Genomic DNA, 27,324 nt, shown 5'->3' on the forward strand with positions numbered 1-27,324 from the left:
GCCTGCCCTTTTTTTTTAGAAGCACATACATTTACTTAATTTTTTTATCCTATATTATCAATCAAGTGTAAAGGGGTAGCTATCGCCACCATCAGGCGACAACAACTCCTCTATTTATTTTGATCTCAATAATAAAATAAAAACTTCTACTCCTTTATTAACTTCTATGTTCAGGAAGCATTAAAGAGTAAAATTCTGGGCGACACGATGGCAAAAGATCATACACAGCCATGCTGCTTAGAACATATCAGAAGCGACGAGACACCCAGCACTATGCGACACGTGTAAGCATAGACCCTTTTGACGGCGGTCTCATGGGCGTCGCCATGTTTGATCACGTGGTGATGCGTCCATTGCTTGACTCAGCTGCCTCCGTTGCCTCGATGTTGACAATAGAAGTGCATGACGCCGGTGCGGCTTAACAAATATGTGTTTCGGCAGATATCGTAGACGGTGATTGGGTTGACAACACGAAGCTTACGCCACACCTTCAGAGGACATATAAGCGCTTTCGGTGTTCATTACAGTTTGTCCAAACAGCACGAGCAACGTATACGGTGATTGGGCTATAAGGGCGGCTAGAAATGTATTCCAAGCTGTCCAAACTTTGCACCTCTAAAATTAATCAGGATCAGTGTGTTTTGCTTATCGTTATTTATTTGGCAAATACTTTGAAGCAGCGGTTTGTCTTGCTTCTGACTCGGTAAAGTTCCTTACTGCCGGGTCTGATTGTTTATTTTCTGCCTAATCACTCGCGGGTGTGCTCAGTAGCAATAGGTTTGTTCTTGCTGTGCAAGTGGCTCGGGAGCGTATACGTCCTGGATTTCGTAATAACTTGGAGCACAGACGTATTATTGCTAGTCACTCGTCTACTCTGTGAACCGTGACGAAACGGTTCAGCTTAGAATATTCGCGAGTAGTCGGTGCAGTCTCTATCACCCATGCCGGCGCATTGATTCAAGTGTGCTCACATTCACTTTTTCTTGATGCATTGGCGATATAGTTTGCGTAAGTTTGCGTGTGTGTTGGGATGGATGTGTACAGAAAAAGTGCGAGAAACTTACTGTGCCTGGAAGCGGCGCTACTCCCTTTGTTCACTGTGTAACGAGCGGCGCTCGCTCTTGTCGACGTTCCGGGGTTGAGGTCCTTTCTTCGGAGGTTAGCGATACAACACTGACGGATGAGATAATCTTCTATCCTCGATGAAAGCCGTGCTTCACGATCGGGCCGGGAACACAGGCAGTCCTTATGTATACAGCTGTCTGTGAACGTGATCACACAGATTCCTTCCACTTCTTAATATGCCAGTCACTATTTTTGCAGCCAACTACAGCACACATCTGCCAGCTAACACTTCAGATCTTACAGCATGAATGGAGCGCAGTGCCTTAGCGAACACCCAGTTGCATTTCCGACAGCGGATCGCACAGCAGCAGCGCAGAAGCGGTAATGGTTTTGTATTCGTACGCTTTCGCTGAGGCAACGTATCAGCGACCTGCCGAAAGCGCCATCTCGTTTCTCTAGAGCAAATTGCCCCACAAAAAGGGCCTATACACTTTGCAAGTATATATAGCCATGCTCTGAGCCATGCTCTCAGGGCTACTCTGAGCCATGCTCTGAGTAGCCCGATAAGCAGCGGCAGCCTTTTAAGAAATTAAGACTAATTAGCTTGCGACTACCATATCGGTCTTCCTATATACTCGCGGGGGTGGTTCAGCTGCACGCAAATACTAATTAAGGTTAGCCAATACATGAAACAAACCTATTATGCTCATTTGACATAAAAATTGTAACAGCGGAAACACATGGAACCACAAAGTAACAAGGACGAAACACAAGCGCTTGTGTCTCGTCCTTGTTACTTTGTGGTTGCATGTGTTTGCGCTGTTACAATTTTTATGACAACTATGCACCAACTCGCCCAGAAAGGAGTTTTAATGATATTATGCTCACACTATTCATGGGAAAATTTTAACTTTACTACAGAGCCAATTGTGCTGGAACAACAACAACAAAAAAAAAAGAACGCCTCCCTTTCAGCGTAAACAGGAAGAAATCATTCTTATTCAAGAAATAATCTCCGTATTCTCCATTCAAATAGGTTTCCTGCAGCAAAAATTTAAAAAATGAAGGTAGAGTGTTCTCATTAACAGATCCATTGAACTTTTATTGAACGCTGCCCTCAATGACAAATTTATTGGGTCTATTCAATACGAGAAATTTGTGCATCCTACTCACTGCACTTATTACGAACTAAAACAGAACAGTTTCTTTTCATTTCACAGGTACTCAATAAACGTTTAATATAAAATCAAAATTAATTTTTTTATGCTGGGTATGGTGTTAAAATTGTAGTCTTCTTGTTTGCAGGAATAAATGGCACGAAGGCAACGTCGTCCTTTGGGTCCCAGGGACACAAGCAAACGGTGACGCAACTGCTTTTGCACGTCATCGCTCAGAAGAGCTGCAGCCACAGTGACCCTATCGAGCGCCATAAAAGGTGTCATTTGCCGCACAGTGCGGAGTGTGTATCGTCGCGAGCTCAGACATTTATGGATGATTATTGACCGAAAGGATGGACCAATGGTAATTGCCCTCCCATGGGCGCCACGGTTGTTGCCAAATGAGGAGTCTTTTCATTACAGGATTCGTCGGTGCAGTCACTGTTTCGCGCCTCTACGTGCAGTGCACGCTTTTCGCCAGAGTGTTTTTCACTACCGCGAATGCAGACTCGGTCGTGAAGAGCAAGCCATTCAATCTTGCAGAATCGGAGCGAGCGATCGAAAAATTATGTGACACGCTGCACTGTGGTGCCGCACGGTATGCGATCAGGCTCGGATGCCGTCCTGTGTCCTTTTTTTCTCGTCAACGTCTCCCTGGCAAGCCTACAAAACAGGAAACGGTGCCACTCGAGGAGGCCTGAGACAGCTGACATCGGCGTTTGGAGATTGTGGGCTTGCTAGCCCTTTGGATGTTAATCTACTGGAATACCCGCGACATAAAGCCGAAAGACGTCATTTGATGCGCGATCTAATCGCACTGAACCCTTAAGCCTCGAAAAGATTCCAGGTCCATGCCAACAGATACATTACAAAGACGAGGGCGAATGGCCCTCAAGATATTTCTAGAGAGAACTAATATTGTTGGAAATTATTGATTACAATTTGTATCATCCAATGTAAGCTGTGTGTGCTTCATTTAACCTTATTTTGTGTACCTTTCTGTTTCTAAATTCATGTTACTTTTTGTGACCTGACTTCGCATTTCCTGTCTTTACTGTATCTATGTGAGCTGACTTTACGTTCCTTTTGTGTTTTCTATGACCTCTGTTGTGACATGTCTCAAGTGCATTTATGTGAGCTGACTTTACGTTTAATTGTGTTTTAATAAAATTAGGGGCTTTTATGTGCGAAAGCCACGATCTGCTTATGAGGCAGGCCGTAGTGAGGGACTCCAGAAATTTGGACCACCTGGGGTTGTTTAACGCGTACCTAAATCTAAGTATTACAGAGCTGCGGCCCAGATGACATACCCAATTCTTTCCTCGTTCGCTACTCCGTTTGGACAAGCAGATACCTCTCCGTTATCTTCCGTAAATCCTTATCCACCTCCACTGTTCCCCAATCCTGGAAGCTTGCTACGGTCATTCCGATATACAAATCCGGTAATGCTCAACTTCTGCAGAACTACAGACCCATTTCATTAACTGCCCACTCATGCAAGTTACTCGAACATATAATTTTTAAACACATCACGGAATTTCTTGAAAGCCACAATATCCTATCCAATTACCAACATGGTTTCCGTCGCGGATATAGCACCACTACCCAACTAATCGAATTCACGCACGATATTTGTCAGTTATTAGATTTAGGCGGACAGATTGACGGCATTTTTGTTGACTTATCCAAAGCTTTGGACACCGTCCCACACCCAAAACTCCTCTGCAAGCTTAACTCCATTCTAAATAACCCTTCTCTGGTTGGTTGGATACATAGCTTCCTAACCAAACGTTCTCAGTTTGTGCAATTTAACGGCTCTATTTCCTCTCCTGTTAGTGTTTCATCCGGCGTCCCACAAGGTTCCGTTTTAGGCCCGCTTCTTTTCTTATTATATATTAATGACTTGCCGCATTGCGTGTCCGTTAGTATTCGTCTTTACGCTGATGATTGCGTCCTCTATCATAGTATTAACACACCAATGGATCATGATTTACTTAATGACTCATTTGCAAAATTTTGTAGGTGGTGCAAGGAATGGCAAATGAACATTAATTTCTCTAAAACAGTTTCCATGTCCTTCTCCAGACGCCCATCTCCATCACTTTTCACGTACACTTTCCATGGTCAAGATTTAAAAAGAGTAACCGAATTTAAATACCTTGGTCTTCATTTCTCCCATGACATGTCATGGTCGAAACACATTGACATCATATGTAACAAAGCTTTTAGACGTCTCGGTTACCTCCATCGTTCACTGCGTAAGGCTCCAAAGGATACCAAACTGATGACGTATAAAACACTTATCCGCCCCATTCTTGATTATGGCTGCATCATATGGAATCCTCATAAGAAATCCGATATTAAAAAGTTAGAATCAGTCCAAAAGAAATCAGTGCGCTTCATTTTTCGCAACTATAGCCGAGATTTTTCCCCTACTTCCCATTATACAGCTACAGGTCTTACAGTTCTTTCATCTCGCCGCCGCTTAGAATGCATGAAATTTTTACACACGCTGATTCATTCTGAGCGCCTTGATACACTAAATAATTATTTGAACTTTAGTCCACCTTCTATCACTAGCAGTTCTCATAATCTCAACCTTATCCCTTTCTTTTGCCGAACGGAGATGTTCAAGCACAGCTTCTTTCCACTGGCCATTGAACTCAGGAATGCACAGCCTGGAAGCATCCGCTCTTTACCTATGAAAGAATTTTTGAAAGCAATTACATATACTTGATATTCATATTTTTTTGTGCCTGTATCTTGTTTTCTTGCTTTCCCTTTTTTTTCGCTACCCACTCCTGCAATAGCCTCACCGAGGCTGCAGTATGTATAAATAAATAAATAAATAAATAAATAAAATATTGAAATGTATAAATCCGAAAAAAAACGGAAATGGAACCGGGACGAAAAACCAAGCCTCGGGCGCCTCGGTTCCAATTCTTGCTTACTGCGGACGAAGTTACAGCCTGTTGCAATCTCAGCGCTGACACCCGTTGTTGCAAATGGGTCGCAAGCCCCAAGGGTAGCGTTGGCCTGGCGGCCTGGGGCACAACTGGAAGCATCCGAAGGTCCTGGCAAAGCATGAGTCGACTGCTAACAGAACAACTTGTTTATTCTAGCATCGCAAAAGAGCGGCCGGTCAGATCGACCGAAGTGGAGAGACGGGCGAGCACGTTACTCAACAGAAGAAATCGGAGCCTCTCTCGGCGTCCGGGAGCAGCTGCTTTTATACTCTCGGAGTCGAGGGGGAGAAGGAACGCCTCGTCAGAGGCGCACGTGATGCGGGGCACGGACAGGCTGAGAGACACGTTGAGACGAGTGTAGTGACGCATCCGCCGGGCCGGCGCCGGTCAGACCTCCTCGCTTCACACTTGGGGAGCTCCTCTCCCCGGCTGCCGCGCTTTGACAAGCGTGGGCACCAACATGCACACACGCACACACGAATACACGTGGCATTGAAACATGCCTGGACGCGCTTGGCAGGAGGCGTTACGGCAGCGTTGAACGGGCCAAAATGTCCGCCGCTTTGAATGAAGCCCCGGCGTCCGTTGCATCCGCGCCGGCTATACCGCGCGTCGTAGGCGAAACGTAACAAGCCAAGTTCGTGTTTGAGGATCCGAGCGCAATCATTCACAGCAGCTGGTGGTGGCCAAACCAACATCGCTCGAAACCGCCATGACAACTGTCAAGCACAACTTGCACTGATGAAGTTAGCAAGAGTGAAGTTTGGAAGCCCAATGCGAAGCGTTTACAATACAGTTGTACGAAGAGTCCTCAACAACGTACAAATACTAGTCGCCGTCCTTTTAAAGGGGCCTTGACATAGTCTACAGACCAGTGTTGCGAAGTTACCACTCCAAAGTTGGAATGACTCCGGAAAAATTCCAAATTTTTGCGACCCCGGAATGGAATGGCTACAACGCTTGGAAGAATGGAATGGGAATGGAATTAAGCGCCTTTTTCAGGAATGGAATAGGAATGGAATGGAATGGTCTTTTTCCGAAAATAGAGCGCTTTTTCGTCTGCGCGTTATTTTTTGTCAAAATATGCAGAAGGACCAACCAGCCCACGTTCAAGCATTAATAAGTCAGAGTCTCGAATTTAACAATAAAGCAGTATTTTTAATATGGCTTGGCTGATTACAAGCACGGTACATTTGTAAGCAACGCGCCTAATACGTTTCTGTCCTTATAGACTGAGCTGCTCCGAAGTTTGTCTTGATTCTTCGCGTAACCGCGGTTCTATGCCGTGAACTCCGGAAGTGGCATACTCCCCACCCCCCTCCCCCACCTTACGTCTTGCTAGTTTTTTTTTTTTTTTTAACTTCGGTGGCGCCTTCGCCCCGGCCACCTGCTGTATCCCCACCTTTCACTTCTTTCTTTTTGATTCTGTCGCCGTCGTCGACTCGGACGCATATTTGAAAAAGCACTTCTCTAAGTTGTGATGGGTATTGACTCTAGCGCGATGATTGTGTTCACTGCAAGCTTTCACATAAAAGCTTGTGCGCTGTCTCACCTCTTACTCCTCCTCGCCAACCCGCCCCCCTACTCTTTTGCACTACTGTCCCCCCTGTCGAGACATACAGACGCCTTTGCCCGAAACTCTGTCGACCTATCGACGAAGGTCTGCAGGTCAGCACAGCACACAGTCGTGCGCGATGAACTGCGCGCACTCTTCCTCCATACAGAGAGAGAAAGAGAGAGAGAGAGAATAAACTTTAGCATTGGTTCGGGAAGCCAGCCGAAGCAGGAGAAACCACGTAACTGCGGCCATGGCGGCGCCTCCCAGAGCCCCGACGCGACATTCAAGCCGAAAAAAACCCACGTTCGCTGTGTTCTAGGGAGCTCTGTTCTAGGGGGAGGAGGGCGGGGGGAGGACCGGGTGGCGCCGCTGCCGTGCTGGCGCCTGTTGGCGGCAAGAGAAGTCCAACTGTTCATATAGTAGGTCGCTCATACTGTAATTGCTAGACAATGGCTCGAACATGCTCCTCGGCTTTCTGTGGTACCGCCACCACCCTCCGTTCCAGATTTTTATTGAAAAGAAAAAGCGCTTCCATAACGAACTGCCACACTGGCTCCTGCGCCCAGCGGCTAACGCACGCAGTAAGTCCGCCAACATTGCCCATAGGAAACAAGTTTTTGAAATTACCTTGAAGAAAACAAAGGAACTGCACGCTGCAAGCCTTGCTCCGAAACTATACATGCTGTAGTCGGAGTTTCATTTAATTTGTTTCGGCACCTAAAAGGAAAGCACGAACGTGAGTACATGCAACAAGAGAAAAGGCTGGCAAGCCAGCCGAAGATAACGTCTGCCTTCACCGCTGGGGGCAGCTCAGTGCCTGTTCATCGAAAGGCTGCTCTTGACGACGCCTTAATCAACATGATTGGCACTGACATGGAGGAGCCCTTTCCTGCTGTCGAGAATGAGGGATTGAAACAATTCGTAACTGTAAGTTTGACAATATTATAAGCCAACTTTTCATCAAGATAACTGCTTTGTATTCTTATAAGTTCAGGTCGCCGTCCCGGGCTACAAGTTGCCATTGTGGTATGACCTCAGAGAGGAGTTCCTGCCCGGGAAAGTACCAGCGCAGCAGACCAAAATATCATCGTCTTTGGCGGAAGCGGAGTACGTCAGTATCGCAATAGACGTGTGGAGGTCGCTGTTTACGGAGGGTTTTCTGGCTGTCAAAGCAACATTCGTGGACAACGACTTCATGGCTCACATGTACCTCCTCAGTTTCACTCGCCTGACGGGGAGCCACACACCTGTTCGGATCCGCTCCGAGTGTGACGCTGCGTTGCTGCAGTGAAACATCACTGAGATGTATTTTCGTACAATTTTGCCTCCGTTAAGTGCTTTTATTTCATTTTCCAGGTCCTTCGCGAGGTGACAGATAACGCTTCATCAATGATAAAGGCATTTGCATTTACCGGTGGGAGAATGAAGAGGACGATGATGATGACAATTTCGACGACTGCCCGGAAAGCTTAAGCAAGGAGCTTTTAAACGAGTTCCATGAGTTGGAGCAATTTCGATTGTGCTGCGCCGCCCACAGCCTGCAGCTTGCCGTAAAAGAGGCTATTCGACAGGTATGAATTATTAAATAACATATTGGTTTCATCTCATGTGCATTGATACATCGTTCATTTATTACTATTTTCATGAATAATTATTTGGGCTGAGCTTTGTTGAATAATTGGTCATTAATGCATGGACAAAGAATGTATGAATATAATAATTACAGTTTGAAAAGTAAGGGCAGAAAACTGTGCTTAATACAGTTTCAGAGCTTTAAAGCTTTGTTATGCAACTGCCCCCCGCTCATGTTTAACCGAATTTTCCAGCGTGCTTCGTTTTTTCTTTTTATCTTGAGAATTCGTGCTGCATTTGCTGCCATGCTCGAGGTCACAAAATCAGCTTCCCATCAAATAGTGGCTGCGGATCATTTTTCTGCCACAGGCCAGACACAAAGCTTACGCGAGTTCGAGGTCTGCTCTCACCACGTCAATCAACCATTGTGAAATACCTCTAATGACAACCAAAACAAAACTGGCACATCATGTAAAGAACGCCCACGGCGTCCCGAAATTACACTTTAATATATTTGGATTTGGTTGATTCCCTGTTGAAGCTGTTTTTGTGTTATTGTATTTTGTGCTCCTAGCAATTTTTCTCCTTTCGTAATCTCCCTCTCCTTTTTTTTTTGGATTACACACCCCGCCCGGAGAAATGACATCCTGCGTACGTCACTCCTTTCTAGTGCAATTAGTTCTGCCAGTAAATACAGTTGCCTGGCATATAAGACCAGTCAGCGTGGCGGCAGTCTACAGCTAGTATGTTTATTTAAATTACGAAGCCCATTTCATTAATACCAGCCGTAGGGCCATAGCCAGTGCACTGCGTGCACGACATTTATTCATAAAAAACAGGAAGGTGCAGCCTATGCATTAATGCGCACTCAATTTATAGTAGGGCTGGATACAACGGCTGTGTCTGTCCCTGCTTTATTTTGTCTAATACAGTCTCGAAGAGTGTCAGTTTGTCGTCGAGTGCAATACGTTACAATTACATTGTCATCATTTTCTTTCTGAAACTCTATTTCACTGCATGTCTTCCGTTTGCGCTACCTGCACTTGCAGTGGCAATATTAACTAATTGTCGTCCTCGCTTTACTTTAGGACCCAAATGCCGTGGAAGTCGTACTAAAATGCGGCGCCATCGTCGCATCTATACGCAAGAGCACCGTTGACACGGAAGAAGTGTTGAATGTGGCCGGTCTGCATTTGGAATCTCCCAACGCGACGAGGTGGAACCTGCAGCTGTGAATGATCAGAAAGGTTGTTGCCACTTGTTCGAGACGTTCAGGCCTGACAGAAACATTGCACGCGTGCAAGAAGGCTAAAACGTCTAAATATGAACTGAGGCTGGCGACAGACTTCATTGAGCTTCCCTCCCCTGTAGAGGAAGCCACGGGGTTGCTTCAGAAAAGGCATGAGACAGCCGGGCTTTTGCTTCCCGCGTTGCGAAATATCGAAGTTTTCCTTGCGGAAATCTTAAGCAAAGGTACACTTCTTTGCAAAGAGGAGGCTAAAGGCCTACAGCATAGCCTGGAGAAATGGTTCGCAAGCACGTGGATTGACTTTTCTTTTTTGGTGGGTGCCCTCCTAGACCCAAGCTTTAAGTCTTCTCGCTGTTCAGCTACAACAGCCGAGCGGACGCGTTCTGCTGCGCTAGGAAGGGGGCCTCTTTAGGGTAGGACAGCGCCAGCACCGTTGCGAATGCAGACTCTGAAGCAGGGCCAAGTAGACTGGTGTTTAAGAACATCGGGCAAAATGAAAATGTCCACAAAGACGTGCCTGGATCCATTGCAGGGGAAATTTACGTTACAGAGGGAACTTGCGCAGACTGTTACGGTTGGCGCGTAGCACCCCGTGCAAAAGGGATTCTCGACCACCATGTCTAATTGAAACGAAAGGTGAATTGCCAATATTGTTGTTGTTTCGAGGGGTTGCCGGTGTGGCTGGCACCCCGCAGTGCTTACAGGCCCCTTTGTGTGTGTGCGACTTTAGAGGGACCCTTTCCTCGAACTGTTAAGCTCTACAAGAGAACATCCGCGAACCAGCGTCGCCTAGAAGAAAGGATCAAGCCACGACGAGGACTTACAACGTCAGCTGTGACAATGGAACCAGACGCCCTTTCCGCGAACCAGCAACGCGCGAAAGAGAAGTGATCAGCTGTCTGCGATTCCCAGGACCGCGGACTGCCGCCTGCGGGGGCACGCTCATGAAGATGTCAACTGGGACAATGGATCAGCCGCCTATCCACAACCAGACGGCCTTTCCGCGAACCAACAACGCGCGAAAGAAAAGAGATCCGCCACCTATCCCCGATCAAGACTCCGTGGGTTGCCCCTGCGGAGGCAGACTCGTGAAAGGTCTCCTGATCGCCATGGTCTACCGGACGCCTGCAGCCCGCCAACAACGCCACGCTACCCAGTAGTAACGCCGGTCGAGGTTAAAGAACCAGGCGTCGCAACGACTGGTGGCAGCGGTGGGATACGCTACCAAGGAGAACGCAATAAGACACGGTTAAGCCCCTGACCTATTGGAAAGCGAACGCTAGCCGCTTTCCCTTGCTTTCTCGCCTCGCAAGGACAGTTTTCACTGTGAATACGAGGTCAGCTGACGTGGAACGCGTGTTTTCTATGTCATCCCTGAAATTGGCTTTCAAGTACCTCTTTCGAGCAGCTCATGTTTGTGAAGTGCAACGCATAGTTAGGTACAAGGCAATTGTTTTATCTCACTTTTTGTTCATAGAACTAACCGTTGAAGCAGCCGTCATTACATTGTAGGAATGGAATTAAAGGAATGGACTTGAACTGCCCGGCCATTCCTGGAGTGGGAATGGGCTAAGTTTTTCCGTTCAGGAATTGAAAGGAATAGAATTGCGGCAAGTTCTAATTCCCTGGAAGGGAAGTGGAATGGAATGGGGGCGCCCATTCTGTAACACTGCTACAGAGATTTAGGAGCTTTACATTGCAACCAAAAATATATGATTACGTTCACATAATTCAGAAAGACGGAGCTCGGCAAGCCCTAATTTGACCAAACTTAAGTCATGAGCCCGAAGTTCGTCCTACCGGCATTGAACGCCATGTCGATGTTGAGCACGCGACGTCGAGAACCGCGGCGAACTGGCACATTGTCTGCAATGCAACGGCTACAGTGAGACAGGGGGCGGGAGGGGGATGTATAACATTTAACCAGTCATTTCAGTTCGATATTCCTTCTTGAGTCTTCCCAGCCGCTGACAAGTGCCGTCGCACACATTGTAGGCGAGCCCGACATTAATGCTAACGCGAACTATTGGCTGAGTCCCCGCAGTACCGCTGATGCATCAATCTGCCGCACGATACTCCGTTTAATACTTAGCCGGAAACGCTGTGGAAGCTATGCAAGTTTAGTGTGTTCATGGAAGTCTCACTGTGCGTGTTTCGCAGTGTAGTTGTATATATACTTATAATATTACAAGTGCAGTTTGTGGACGTATGGTTACGTCAAATCATGTACTGTGTATGTAGCTTTGTATGTCCAGTATGCGACGCACTCTGTTTTGGGCACGAGCGCAAGCGGGGCGTTGTGGTCATTGGTCGGAAAAACATGCCACTCCGCACGTACGATGGTATATGTGTTCAGGTCTGCGATATCTTCCTTATAATAATTAGGCCATATTTTGCGACATGAAAGCATCCGACTTAAGGTCGCATCGCATTTCACGCCACATACCTATATATTTCATTATTTGCAGTGCAATATTTTTTGGCTAATGCAAGCAGTGATAGAAGCTCCTCTAGCCTTCGTGGCCTTGCATGTTATGTGCGAAACGGAGTATAGGTAAGTAACGATACTGACATGACCTAAAGTGGAGTCAGTCGCAGTTTGGCCGGCTGGCGTGTCGATAACGCCGACATAAACAATGTGCCGATCATCATCGGTACGGTATACCCGGGCAAATCAGTCGCTGAGCTAAAACTTGGCAAGAAACAGTCATACCGGGATGTCAGCACTTGTTGTATTTACTACATGCATTTGCTCCAAACAAATCGGAACAAGCTTCTGAAGCTCACACCTGCAAACTCCATTGCGCGAAGGTTAGGCCTGGTGTTTCTGCACGCGCAGCAGTTAGCTTCTGGGTGCAACTTGCACATTCGTACAGCTGCCTCTTTAGTTAAACTTGGCATTGATAGCTTGCATTAGAGGACTTCTTTAAACCGTAAGGATTTTCGCGAAAGGCGCGAATCGCTCACCGTATCAAATAGGCTCAACAGCGCCATGTCACCGTCAGTCGCACTCAGCGGCGTTCCTTTTAGTGGCATGAGCCTAAAACGTTCAGTAGATTTATACCTATTACTAACTCGGCTCCGGCTGTTTGCTTTTCACGTCACGCGAACAAAAATCTATGGCCTCTTGAACGCAACTGCACAACGAACACCAGCGACAACTACGGCCGACGCCGCTGGTTCCGGTTTTTGCAATCAGCCGCGAAAGCGCGAGAGTTACTGGGCTACAATACATTCATGGGCAAATGAAGAGATTCATTTACAAATACTTATATCTTCTAATTCATTCATATTTCACAGAGTTGTCACTGGATGTGCGAAGAACAGAATGATATGAAAAGTTGCCCTGTGAAAATGTGGTCTTTCTTTCTTTTTGTTTTCTTTCTTTTTATTCAATAAATGTTCAAATGTAAAATATGGGAAGTTTGGCCACAAATATGGCTCGCTATTTCAATATGGTAGGCAGGAAAAACAACAAAGACAGAAAAAATAATGAAAATATAAAGTGCTGTTAAAAAGTCTCTAATAGCCCCTTTATTACCTTGAAAATATCTGTATATTCCCACGTGTGCAATGTATACATGTCCGGAACAGATGACTCGCGTCTGAGGGCTCCGAGTAGCAATGTACACTTGTGACAGTTCGGGAAGTGCTTCAATGCTTCTGCTTTTCGCAATATTCGCAACGGAGGTGCCGTGACGAGGAATCAAACTAGGCGACCAACGAACAAAGCGCCACTTGCAAACCCCGGTGGTAGCGGCGCTGCCTTTAGGCGTTGCTTTCTGTTTACGCTGCGGAATCTAGCCCAAATGCTTGATCCATCTTGAAGTACAAAAAAGAACACTAGGAGAAAAAAGAAAAGGTAAGTCGTATAGGAAAGCATGGTGCTTCTGCAAACAGGCAGCTCCAGAGAGTGCGAGAAGCGCTCTCATTCCCGCCTCCGTTTCTCGCGCCTTTTATATTTTAATGCGTCGTGTGGCAGTGAAGAAAGGGAGTACGATAGTACAAAACTATAGAGCGCGCGTCCTACCCAACTGCCGAGTAAATTTCAGCTGAGCGCGGTCCAGACTGCTCGACAAAGTGAGAGCAAATAGAACGCACGCCGCACGCACCAGAAACGCAGCCACTTTCTCCCTCTTCTCTGCCGCTCGCAGCGACGGCGAGGCAAGAGCACTAAATCATTTCGTTTTCTCTAAAACGTTGTCCCAGTATAGACTTACAGCGAGAAAACACCACGCCCACAGGAAGATAATAAAGTCTCGAGAAATCTCGCTTCCCTCGATGCCGACGTCAGTTTGCGTTAGAAACGCTCTTCAGTTTCAAGTTACAGATGCTTTCCGCCTCCAAGTCGCGTGAACCGTAGCGGTTTTAGCGGCATGTTCAGTTCTTTCCTTTTTATTTTTTACCATCCTCCACTATTGAAAGCAAATACGCCAATTGGAAGCACTAAAGAATTCTGAAAGGCGCTAAGACGAAGTCGGGCTGCCTTGGGACGGTGAGCTCCTCTATTCTCTTTCTAGTGACTGCGTCACAGAAATGTGCGCTTTATTTTTCTTTGTTTCTTTGCTTTGTTTTGAAGAACAAACAAAACGGCTATAGGCGTATATGAACTAGCACGCTAAAGACAATTTCGGGCCGCCTACTCTTTACAAGCTGGCAGCACTGCCTGGCGTACTTAAGGTGATAGTTTGGATCATACAGTTTCATATTACTATAACTAGAGCGAAATTTGGCGCTGCCATCGTTCAACTACCATGGAAATGATGGGAAGTACAGGTTACTACGGATTGGTATTCTGTTGATTGGCGAACTAGTCTATACAGGTATTTTTTGGAAGTTTTGGTTTCGCTCCAAGCGCAATCGCTATAACCCGCAGTTAGGAGTGCGACGGAAAGCTCTCTGCCTTTGTTCTGTTGCTAAAAGTGGCGATAGCGCACTGGGCCAGCGGCTAGGCCAATGTTTGTGTCGTGGTGTGGTGACGAAGAACTTACGAGAAAGCGATGGGCATTTTCAACGTTGAAAGAACGTGTTTTGACCGTTTTGATCTTGGTTTGTTAAGTGCGTTAGGTTGGCGCTGTAGCGTTGCGTGCTTTATCAAACTTCAGAAGAGCAAAAACAAGTCAATACTGATACAGCACATAGACAGTTGTACTTCTAGTGGCTTGACAATAAAATTTGATTGAGGGCTTCATTACGCATTGCTCGTTGATGTGCTCCTGGAAATGTTTGTTTCAGGACATTTGAGACCACAAACTTACTTGTGGTACGAAAGGCTGCTGCTTCCTGGCTGTAGTCTGCTGTCGCAAAAGGGGTAAGTGCAAAGGCACGCAATAACAGGTGCTGGCGCACGCTTCGTAAGAAGCGGTACGTCAATATAAGATATAATGAAGCATTCTAGTAGGAGGACACAAGCGTCCTAGCTAGCAGTGCAGCAGATGTGCCTAAAAGTAATTGAAGACGTTCAGCAATCGTCACAGCCGACGCAGCCTTTCGAAAGAGTGAGAGACTTCGCAAGTGCCTGTCGTCTGCGAGAAAAGTTTCGTGTTCACAACGAGCAGGCGTCGTAGCAGACGACACTTCTAGCATTCCTCTCAAGGGCGCAACACTTTCTCACAATACAAAACTTTTATTTCCATAAATACTTGATGAGTATATTTATTAAGTACATGCACGGTTGTTATTGCTGTTGTAAAAATAAATACATAATTATTCTCTGGCGTGAAATAGGGAACAGAATTGCACAAGAATGCATACCCTGGTGTGTCCTGGCGTAAACCATAGTAAACCGTGCTTCAATCTCAAAGTCATACAAAGTTTATGTAATGTCATCATCATCATCATCATCATCATCATCATCAGCCTGGTTACGCCCACTGCAGGGCAAAGGCCTCTCCCATACTTCTCCAACAACCCCGGTCATGTACTAATTGTGGCCATGTCGTCCCTGCAAACTTCTTAATCTCATCCGCCCACCTAACTTCCTGCCGCCCCCTGCTACGCTTCCCTTCCCTTGGAATCCAGTCCGTAACCCTTAATGACCATCGGTTATCTTCCCTCCGCATTACATGTCCTGCCCATGCCCATTTCTTTTTCTTGATTTCAACTAAGATGTCATTAACTCGCGTTTGTTCCTTCACCCAATCTGCTCTTTTCTTATCCCTTAACGTTACACCCATCATTCTTCTTTCCATAGCTCGTTGCGTCGTCCTCAGTTTAAGTAGAACCCTTTTCGTAAGCCTCCCGGTTTCTGCCCCGTAGGTGAGTACTGTGTTATGTAATGTATTGTGTCTTATATAAGATACTGCAGAAATAACATTAGTTTTTACGCGAACATATTTGAGTATAGCTTCGTTTACTGCGCCGCAAGCTAACATCAGTAGTTATAAAATCGAAGTCGATCCAAAACCTGTACTTCCCACCATTCCTGTGTAGGTTGAGGCAACGCTCAGGAGAGCTCCCGTTTAAGCCCCCGTATACACTAGCGACACCTTTCCCTATAGGGTATTTATTTAGAAACTCTATGGTTTGGATATAAAGCTAGTGGACGAACATACTGCCCTATTCAGCGCGGATTTTGTCGGTGAAGAAAACTTGGCATGCCGTCCTTGGTAGCATTAAATCTTCGCCAAAATGTAGCGACTGCAGAGAGCACCTGCTTCGGCTGCCCATAGCGTGTTTCTTCTTCCTAGTTTGTTTATTGTACAAGCTCCATAAAGTGATACAGATCGATAAAGAGAGACGGGAAAAGCATGGTTGAAGACGACACGTAGATCGTCAAAAAAATTATGCGTGTCCTTAATTTCCCTTTTTTTTTCGCTTTTGAACTCATTGAAGCTAACGCATTTAGAAGTGATTTCGTAACGTGGGGGAGGGGGGGTGGGCGCTACCGGATGCAATCGTGCCAGCAAGAACGAAAATGTTTCTCTAGCTCTAAACGTCTACACGCAAGGGCTTAGATTACCTGAGTGTAAATATATATAAAAGAACAATGTCTGCTCGCTTGGAGTTGGCTCTTCGCAAAACCCCCATTGGTAAACATTCAAAACGTCATTTTTTAAATGCTATAGTTGTTATGGTAGATTAAAATCAGTAAATCTTCATTATCTGCAATCGTACGCCCATAGGAAGGGACTGTTATGAATGCGACAAATGCAAGACCACGTTACTCAATAATGGACCACTTGAGAGAATCAAGCTCCGTGGCCACAAACGAAGAATGTCACATCGAGAGGTCGCCTAACAAGTGGGGCCAATGAGTGTCGACTGTGGCGCAATAGCAGTTATTTATTTATTTATTTATTTATTTATTTATTTATTTATTTATTATTTCGAAGAATACTACTGGCCAAAAAAATGACCCATGTAGGAAAATTCTCAGTCAATAACAACGAAAATAGACAATCATAATAGGAAAATAATACTTTTATAAAGCTAAGCGAAGAAAAATACTACGTAAACAGGAAACAAACCCTTAATCTCCGGAAACGCTGTGCACATAACAAATTAGAATTGTCAGTGCTACAATTAGAAATGTCAGTGTTGCTTAGTGGTGACAGTGGTAAACTGTACCTAGGAGGAAGAGAATCGGTATGGCGATGTCATTTTAGCAACAGTTTCAATGATGTTAGGTATAGCTTAGAGCGAAAAGACAATTTGTTGGGTTTAAGTAAAAAAAAATGAAACTTCATTCTGCGAATGTTCTTGCAGTTTAAATGTGGAGATATTGTTGTCTTTTATTAAGTTAGTCTGAAAATCAGCTCACACTACACCTGAAAGTCATACTACTTCTGAGATGCTAGGAGGCCTCGTAATATTTAGTCTAGTGTGTCCCATTTTATCCCACACTTAAACGTCGCCTTCACCTACAGCCTATCGCGGATAAGCGTCGTCTTTCTTTCTTGTTGTTTTTACTGTTTCGTGTTGCTCATAGCAGTGTTTCGTTCAAGAGCATGTGCTTACAATAGTAATTTTGAATTCGTAATTTAGTTTGTTTGAGTTTATACGCATGTTTAATATTGTATACTTTTAATTTTAATCTTGGAATGGAACAATGACAGGGCTTGTCTTTCCAGGCTTAATTAGTAAGAAAAATCCCATTGCCGATTCTGTATCAACTCCAGAGACAGGACGAAGCTTCGAAGAAACTGACCTCAGCGGTTTCGAGTGCTGCGGAACCCTTACATGCCGTGCTTATCTGGCAGCGTCGAAAAAAAAAAAGAAGAAAGAAAGCACTGCGAATTGTAATACACTCTAGCTGATCTTTCGGCCTATCCGGACAGGACTGGCAACCAGTTCTAGGAAGGGCAAAACAGAGTGTTCACGCTTGTGCATCCCGTGCCTTCGTTACGTCGCACCTCGACCTGCATAACGCCTTCTTATTGGCAGTGGACTGGGCTGCTGAATTGCTCGACGTGAGACAAAAGGAACATGGAACGGCACAGGAAGACGCGATGAGTAGCTAGGAAAAGCTACTAAGACAGGCTTGGCAAAGAGATGTCAAGAGGCCCTGCCTCCCCTGTTCTTCAAAAGAGGCCGTGCAGTGATAAAGTATAAATTGAGTGAAAGCAGCCGCAGCAAAACAGTCGCTCTGCAAGGGACGAGACTAAAAGACTCAAAACGATCTTGTGGTTAAACTACGAAACACACACACCACCAGGACGATGCGCAAAAAAAAAGTATGAAACGTGTTTGCTTGGTGTACAGTGTGTACTGTAAGGGCTGGTAAAATGGTGTTCAAAAAATTGTTACTATATATGTCATATACGAAAGCGAAGCTGAATAAAGTTCTCAACCCCTTCGGAAGTGCTAGAGAGGTCTGGTTTGTCACTACCCGAAACATACCCAAGACTGCAAACATTTCACCACGTGCTGAGCGATTTCTTCTCTGTACCCGAGTACTTGAAAACGTTTTAATATGTCCCACCTATAATGCTTGTATAATCTCAGCTGTGTCCAACGCACGTTCCTGCATACTGCGCTTGCTCTACCAGCGTCCGAATGCGCGTTCTCACCGACGCCCTGATCAGTGCACCGGCACACAGGCTGCGTCGCTGGCTGTTCTCTGGCTGACATTCAATACCGAACACGCCGCCCAACGTTACTGCTGCCGCCGCACGAAAGCAGTTGTGGGACTCTCCTATACGGGGTGATCATTTCTAAGTCAAAAAAGAAAGAGTATCTTCGAACACTCTTGCCGAGCATTTTGTGTCAGAAGAACATGACATTGAGTGGGGTGGGGCGCATGTGCTAGCCGCTGAAAGTAATCTAACCTCGCGGTTGCATCTCGAGTCATCACTCATCCAGACTACTGACACCATGCTGAAGCGCAATGACGGCAGCCTTCCTCCCGTTTATGACCACTGTTTGCGCCATCTATTCACACGCACGTAATCGTCCGCCCTTTCGTTTGCCTTCTTTGTGAACAAGACTCCCGTATGGGAGCTGAAACGTCGTGTTTTATTTTTACAGCGAAGCTGTATATGGTCAGGGATCCGTGCCTTTTGTTCTCCGTGAGCAAAAACTATCGTCATCAATCACTGATACCCCCGTAAACACTCATACTCCCGTAAGCAAGCAAAAAATGCAATGGCTCATAGCCCCATAAGGCAGAGGCTACAAGCATTCAGCAAAGCGAAGCGAACAGTGCTTAAATTCTTTCTAGTCATGACTGTTTTAGGCTTGTAGCGCAGCTCAGGAAGAGCAAAAAAGGAAGGAGGTAGGGGTAATCAAAGGGAACGGAAAACAGTGAGCGCTGCGCTACAAGCTTTTTTGCTTTTTGCCTTTTTTGATCTTCCTGAGCTGCGCTACAAGCCTAAAACAGTCATGACATACCAACTCGCCCAAACTGCCACGCTTTTGTCTTTCTAGTCACACATACAATGTACAGAACAGCATGTAGAAAACTTTCATCACCAATGGTTCATACCCCTGTAAGCAATAAAAAAATGCAGTGACTCAGTCCCGTAAGGTTCATGGCTACTCACTTTGCATGAATTAGCTGTGATGACGCTACCCGTGTTGTCGTTGTCGGTGATTTCAATGTGGATGTGTCGTGTTGGGAATGGCCTGCCGAAGTGGCAACATGCAAGTTTTCGCAGCCAGCTGCAGCTGCGAGCGTGGCGAGCTTCCCCGAAGATACCATGGAAGCCTTCAACACCTGCCGCGGTGACTCGTTTCGTAGGGGCCGCGAGGTGCCGCGTCAACAACCCCTCGGCGCCGCATGACTAAACGCGATCAGCTATTGTTAGTGAAATCGCCAACGCCTTCACGGTTCGACTGAAGCAAGGGGATTTCCTGGAAGGAGATGCCTTGCGGTGCCTTTTCACGGGCCTTTGAAGACGCCAGACAATGGGCAGCGGCGGAGGACACTGTGCGAGGTCCGCTCTGGAATTTTGAGGCGCCGACTGGGGTCGGGCGTGACCTACTGGCTACGGGGACGCAGGACAATGGACACCACGACGACTGCGCTGCAAAGGTCGTCTGCCTTCGGAGGGGGCACTGAAACCTCTGTGTGAGTGTGTAAACCGTCCCGCAGAGAGGCGGCTTGTTTACGATGTCGTCGAACGCTTTGCCTCACCTAGGGATCTAGGGAACACGAAGTGGATATAACCAGCTGTTGTCGGCGGCTAGGGTGTGCTAGTCGTCGTGCTCTGTGCTCGTCAACGTACTCGTGAGCTGTGTGCTCGTTTGCTGTATGCTTCGTCTTGCGGGCCCCATTTGGGAGTCACGCTAGACTGTGTAAATGTATCCCATGTTTAAAATGCAATTACTGTAAATAAACCCTGTTCACCTAGTTCACCTAGTGAGGAGGGAAGATAACCGATGGTCATTAAGGGTTACGGACTGGATTCCGAGGGAAGGGAAGCGTAGCAGGGGGCGACAGAAAGCTAGGTGGGCAGATGAGATAAGGAAGTTTGGAGGGTCAACATGGCCACAATTAGTACATGACCGGGGCAGTTGGAGAAGTATGGGAGAGGCCTTTGCCCTGCAGTGGGCGTAACCAGGCTGCTGATGATGATGATGATGACCTAGTTCCTCCCAAGTTCCTCTCTACGACCTTCAACCCTTATGCGGTTTTCCATGTCAGATTTTCCATGTCATACCAACTAGCCCCTCACCGTACGCTTCTAGACTTCAACCCTTACAAATGGTGGCAGGGGCGAGATCGTCCGACAACTCCTACAACTGGTAACAGCGGTGGGAACGTCCGACAACTCTAATAACTGAATGGCAGTGGTGAGATCGGCCTACGGCTCGTAGATCGGCCTACGACTCGGAGACAGCAACGGCAGCTCACGTACTTTGTCACATGGTGACCGACCGGTATCCTGATCAAGTTGGAGGCGACTTGGGATTAACCACCTCTTGAAACTGACTGGATACGGCGGAGAAGGACTGGCGATATGGTGCTGCTTCAGTGGGTAAGCGTTTGGTTTTGGCTGTAAGATTTACCAGGCTTCAATTTCTCTGTGTTTGTTGATTTGATTCGCTGGGATCTTTTACGTGTATATTGATTTGCGTGGGTATCGCAGGAAGTATTGTGTGACAGCAGAGCCAAAGCTTAATGTAGCGACCATGGTCCTAATGTGTTTGACGAGAGCTGACCTGTTGTGGTTGTGTGAAGAGATCGAGGTAGACGTAGAGGAGGACTTAACGGAATCAGAGATTCGTAAAACCATTCTCCAAAGTGAAAATGATTTGAAATTCATAGAACAAATAGGCAAACGAATTCTAAGCAAAACACCGGAACAGGAAGCAATTAGGCAAGAACAGGAAGAATTTAGGCAAGAACAGGAAAAAGCTAGGCAGGAACTAAAAAGCATTTCGCAGGAAAAAGACCTAACGGAAGTAACGAGGCAGTACGTTGCTGAATTGAACAAGGAAATTCAAGGTTTGGAGCAGGAAATTGAACGAAGTCAACAGCGGCTTGACAAATCTGTAGGCTGGACGCAGCGAAAATGGCAGAAAGTAAATAGTAGATTTCAGTCGAAAGCCGAGAGAAGGAGTAGCACCTGCGAGATTAGCAGCACGTTCAGAAGTGAACTCAAAGTGTTAGCCGCTAACGATGCCTTAGTGGCAGCAGAGGCCGTTAAAGGCCAGAGTGAGAGCGACGAGGTGCTGTGCCAACAGAGGACTGTAGAGACAGCTAGGCCAGCTGCGAACAAATTGGCACAGTTACCGCGCGTGTGCGTCGCTTGTAATGTTAGCGAGGTTGCTAACGAAGTACAGAGTACTGCTGACCCGACAGACGCGAGCACCCATGTCAGGTCAGATCTGCGTGCCGAAGTGAAGTGCGAGCTGGACGATGCAGTTGAGGGTAGTTCTCAGGATTGTGAGCTGCGTGGCTCAAGAGAAGACAACTGCATTGTTCAGGGATCGGTGCAGCTCTCCGCCAATCTAGGTAGCCAAGAGAGGGATGATTTAGTTAAGGATCATTCGGACTGGGCGGGTAAGAGACCGATCCGGGCCGATGAGATGTGTAAGGGCCAGCACGAGGCGCAAGACGACGGCATGAAAGGGAATTCAAAGAGAAAGCGCCGCAGAAAGAAGCGCCGTAAAGATCAGAAAGCGGTAAATAAAGTAGCGCAGCCAAAGACGGCGAAAGACGCAAAAAGCCAGGGCGCGAGGAAAAGAAAGGTGCGGCCGTCCTTGAAGACGTGTGCGCATCAAGCACGTTCGAGCCACCGCTCAAAGAAAGACCGAGAAGCATGTTCTGCACGGACGCGGACAAAGGGCACGGGGCAGTTATGTTCCTCGTCGTTCTTTTCGGAGTGCAGCATGTAGTGCAAAGGAGCGCCAGGTGGCAAGACGAAACGAGGTGGTAGGGAGTTGCGACGCGGTCAGTCAAGTTAGTGGTGAAAGCGTGGCGCCAGGACGCAAATTGGCAGGAGACTGTAACGTCTTGGAGGAGCTGATAGTGAGTCAGCCCTTTTGTTGTTCCTCGGTAGCCAGAGTAGCTTTTGAACCGCGACCAGCTCGAGTACGGCTCAAAAGTATGAGTCAGTCGTAAACGTTTGGAACGGGAGGCCAAGAGAGCTTCCGTATAAGTAAAACGTGTTGTTTTGTTTTATTTTTGAGCATTGGAAAATTTTCGTGATTTAAGTTTCTTTCAATATGTAAAAGTATGAGCTTTGTTTGTGTTTTGTTCGAGAAGCTCCGAGATTGGAAAGATGCGTTTTATGTAAACATGTAGTTTCGCGAGGTGTTCATTAATGGGTAGATAGGCTTTTTTTTTGTGTGTGAGTAACCTGAAGTGTCAAGGTTATCGGTGAGAGGCCTATGGTAACGCGCGTGTGTATTATTTAACCTTCTTTTTTTATGAGTTTTTTTTTATTTTATAAGGTTAAGCGCGTAGGTTTTCAGTAAGTGCGTGATTTGCACTAAGAGTTCGTAGTTCCATTAGCACATGTCCTGTATGGACGGAAGGAAGCAGGTTTAGGACAGGGTTGCTCGTGCGTGTTCAGGGCAGCCGTATTCTCCCTTCTCTAGTACGCGTGCGTAGAACGAATTATTAGCAGACGCATTTTTAAGGGTTCTGCGGTGCGCCTGAGTTACGCAAGTTTAGTTGCTCCGTTAAATTACGTGTCCTGTATGGACTAGAGAAAGACACATGAGTAAGCGTGTTGGAACGTTTGCGTGCGACGCAAGCACGTGTTCGGAATAGGGACCACAAAGCTAGCGCGATTGTGGTTACGTGCCTGTGAAGTTGACCAGACTGTTCAGTGGCACAAGTAAGTGCGATAAGTGCGCCACTGCGATAGGGCAAGAACAGGCTGTTCGTGAACTTAGGCTGCTTATGTTCGGGTATTGGTGGTTGAGAGCCTTCGGTGTAGTTCTGCGTAAACTTTTACTCTTCTGCAGCGCGACGGTCAGGTTTGGTCGAACTTAGGGGAACGTGAATGCTCACTTTGGAGGCACAGTATTTTGGGGCAAAATTTGGGGTTCCCAGTTGAGTGACTTGCATTGAAACTGTGATAGGAAGCCTGGTGGGTTAGCAACTGATTCCAGGCGTTTGCACGCTGAGCGGTATTGTGTTGCCGGGATCGATTCTTCTGTGCCCGTTGTTGTGAGGTGGTTGCAGGCATTCCAAGTGCGCAGGGGTTGCCGAGAGCAAAGCCATCTTCTTGCTCGCCAGCCGTTCTCTTCCTGCCCAGCGGTTGTCAGCACTGGCCAGTCGAGATTTTCCGGGCCATGGAGGAGCTGGTAGGAATGGCCTGCCGAGGTGGCAACATGCAAGTTTTCGCAGCCAGCTGCAGCTGCGAGCGTGGCGAGCTTCCCCGAAGATACCATGGAAGCCTTCAACACCTGCCGCGGTGACTCGTTTCGTAGGGGCCGCGAGGTGCCGCGTCAACAACCCCTCGGCGCCGCATGACTAAACGCGATCAGCTATTGTTAGTGAAATCGCCAACGCCTTCACGGTTCGACTGAAGCAAGGGGATTTCCTGGAAGGAGATGCCTTGCGGTGCCTTTTCACGGGCCTTTGAAGACGCCAGACAATGGGCAGCGGCGGAGGACACTGTGCGAGGTCCGCTCTGGAATTTTGAGGCGCCGGCTGGGGTCGGGGGTGACCTACTGGCTACGGGGACGCAGGACAATGGACACCACGACGACTGCGCTGCAAAGGTCGTCTGCCTTCGGAGGGGGCACTGAAACCTCTGTGTGAGTGTGTAAACCGTCCCGCAGAGAGGCGGCTTGTTTACGATGTCGTCGAACGCTTTGCCTCACCTAGGGATCTAGGGAACACGAAGTGGATATAACCAGCTGTTGTCGGCGGCTAGGGTGTGCTAGTCGTCGTGCTCTGTGCTCGTCAACGTACTCGTGAGATGTGTGCTCGTTTGCTGTATGCTTCGTCTTGCGGGCCCCATTTGGGAGTCACGCTAGACTGTGTAAATGTATCCCATGTTTAAAATGTAATTACTGTAAATAAACACCGTTCACCTAGTTCCTCTCTACGACCTTCAACTCTTACAAATGGTGGCAGCGGCGAGATCGTCCGACAACTCCTACAACTGGTAAGAGCGGTGGGAACGTGCGACAACTCTAATAGTCGGTACCAAAAAGGGAGCGGTTTACGCGTTCCGTGTTGCAGACATATCCCTTGCGATGACACACCGATGATCCGGCCCAACCGACGGGTTTTAGCGGCGGGTCACGCCGCTAAACGTTAGGTGGCGAAGCCATAAAGCTTTTACCTTTTAAGCCAGCCATATTCTTTGTCGCGATTGACCAGCGACAGTGCTTACAAATCCCTGGGTGTACAAAATGCTTTCGGAATACATGAACCCTATTTTTTGTCCACGGCACACATGTCATTGAGACTTTTATTCCTTGAGGCGTTTAATCTTAGTGGCGTTCTTCCCGCGAGAAGCCGCCGACATCCCCTTTACAGTCTTCTCCGCCAGCATCGGCTCTCTCTCTATGCTACTAAGTACAGGAGCGTTACATTACTGCCGGCGAAAACAGACGACGAGCGCAGTAGCTTTAGGAACGCCATCAAAAGCATATACACTTCAATGTGCACACATGCCGAGGCAGGTAGTTTAATTTACGAAGAGCATCCAACTACATTTTTTCGCGCTCACCGGAAGTCAGAAAGCAGTGAAATAACATTCCCCGAGTGTGTTCGTTGCTCGCACAGGTGAGCGCTACGTACTGTCCTTGTTTTTTCACCATCCATAACGGGTGAAGTGGTACACGCTAATGCAGTGGCTTTAATGAGTGAGTCGGATGGCTATAAACAGCCACACTATCAAACACTAACGCAGAAACGCATGAATGCATGCACGTAACTAACAGATGTAATGGTGGCACAAGTGGCAAACTCGGCATGATTTTGAAGATAGTTGAAAGAAGCGACCAAAGTTGGCGCTTGTCTTTTATCTGTCTTCTTTTCTCCCATCTTAATTTGCGCGCTTGTCAAGCCTGCAACGAGCGAGATAATTCGGCGGCCAGCGCCTCTTCTGAGGCACGCAGTCAAACTTTTTATCCTACGTGGTTTGTTTTCTTACAGGTCCTAAGATGTGAAAGAAACATTACTAGGTTGTCCTCGCACAGTACTTTTGATGTCGCAAGGACTCACCAACCCGTTTACATTCTTATAACATGGTAATAGCTCCATTCTGTAACCTCGGTGGCGCAGAAAATTGCTGTAGCAGGGCACTAGCTGCTATTGACACGTGTGCTTGTTTGTCCTTCTCGGGGGACCACTTTTACACCGGCTAACAAAGGTTAAACGTTATCGCTCTGCTCAAGTTGCGCCTGCAGTATCGCGAGTTTCTCGAATGTTATTGGTGGTTCTATCCGTTGTCTGTTGTCACCGAACCTTGTGTAATCTGACTATGAGCGACGCGAATTGTTTAGTGCTTTCTGGAAGACGCGCAGAAACCAGCGATTATTCTGGAACCTTCGATGACTCATGTATAAAAGCCGCTGCACTTACTGCGCAAATCAGATAGATACCCACGATCGCCGACTGTGTTCGACGCTATCGTTGTGCTTTGAGGGTAACTTGCTTTTGTGGGCACAGGTTCGCCCAATATAAAGTTAGTTTCGCCATTCACACTTTCGCTACTGCTTTCTTCGTCACTACAATGTGACATCTGGTAGAACTGCAGGGTATACATCCTTCTTTGTGATCTTGTTCAACCGACGATAATCGACGCAGAAACGCAGGGTTCCGTTTTTCTCCACCAAGACAGATGTCCACGGGATTTTCGACGGCTGGATTATGTCGTCGCGCAGCATTTCATCGACTTGTTGCTTTATAACTTCACGTTCTGGCATCGAAGCTCTGTAAGCTCTCTAGCGGAGTGGTCTAGCGGATCCTTCGGTTATTATGGGATGCTCTGCAGCTGGTGTTTTCCGAATCTTCGATGACGACGAAAATTAATCTTTATATCGTCGAAGAAGACTTTCGAGCTGTTTTTGCTAACTCATGGGGAGGCTTGGATTTATTGTGAAGGCTGGTTCGGGAACTATGGTCGTCGAGGTAGATGCGCGACAATCGGAGACGGCAAACGCATTGCTGGTTTCGACAATTTCCATGATGTATGTGGTCGTAGTGCCCTGGTGTGCTTGAACTGCTGGCTGAAGTTTGTCAGCATCACTTTCGCTTTTCCTCCGCGCAGTCGAGAGGGATCCTCTTGCGATGCAAATTTCACGGTCAAGCAATAGACGTTGGTCGCCCTCGATGACGCTTTCGACGTCTGCGGGTGTTTCGGTACCAACGGAAATGACTATGCTGGAGTGAGGTGGGATGCTGACTTGGTTTTCAAGTACTCTCAAGACACGTTGACGGGAAGTCCTCTCCGGCGGTATCGCTTGGTCTGTGGACAGCATTATCAACTTCGAATTTAGGTCAATGACTGCGCCGTGTTGATTCAGAAAGTCCATGCCAAGAATTGCGTCGCGTGAGCATTCTTAAAGGATAACGAAGATCTCAGTGTAAGTCCAGCCATGCACTGTAACACTTGCTGTGCATCTTCTAGTCGACGTTATAAGATGTCTTCCAGCTGTCAGGATATGAGGGCTGTCCCATGCAGCCTTTGCTTTCTTCAGCTTAACGACGAAGGGTCCACTGATGACAGTGTAGTCGGCTCCTGTGTCTACTAGAGCGGTGACGGTGTGACCGTCGAGAAGCACGTCGAGGTGAGTGGTTCTTCGTCTTGCATTGCAATTGTGTCATGCCGTCGCATCATGGCTGCATAGCGTTGTTCTGTAGCTGGTACGTCTCGTCATCAGGACGTCTGGTACGTCTCG

The sequence above is a fragment of the Dermacentor andersoni genome, chromosome 1 (assembly GCF_023375885.2).
Source record: "Dermacentor andersoni chromosome 1, qqDerAnde1_hic_scaffold, whole genome shotgun sequence".
NCBI classification, from domain to species: domain Eukaryota; kingdom Metazoa; phylum Arthropoda; class Arachnida; order Ixodida; family Ixodidae; genus Dermacentor; species Dermacentor andersoni.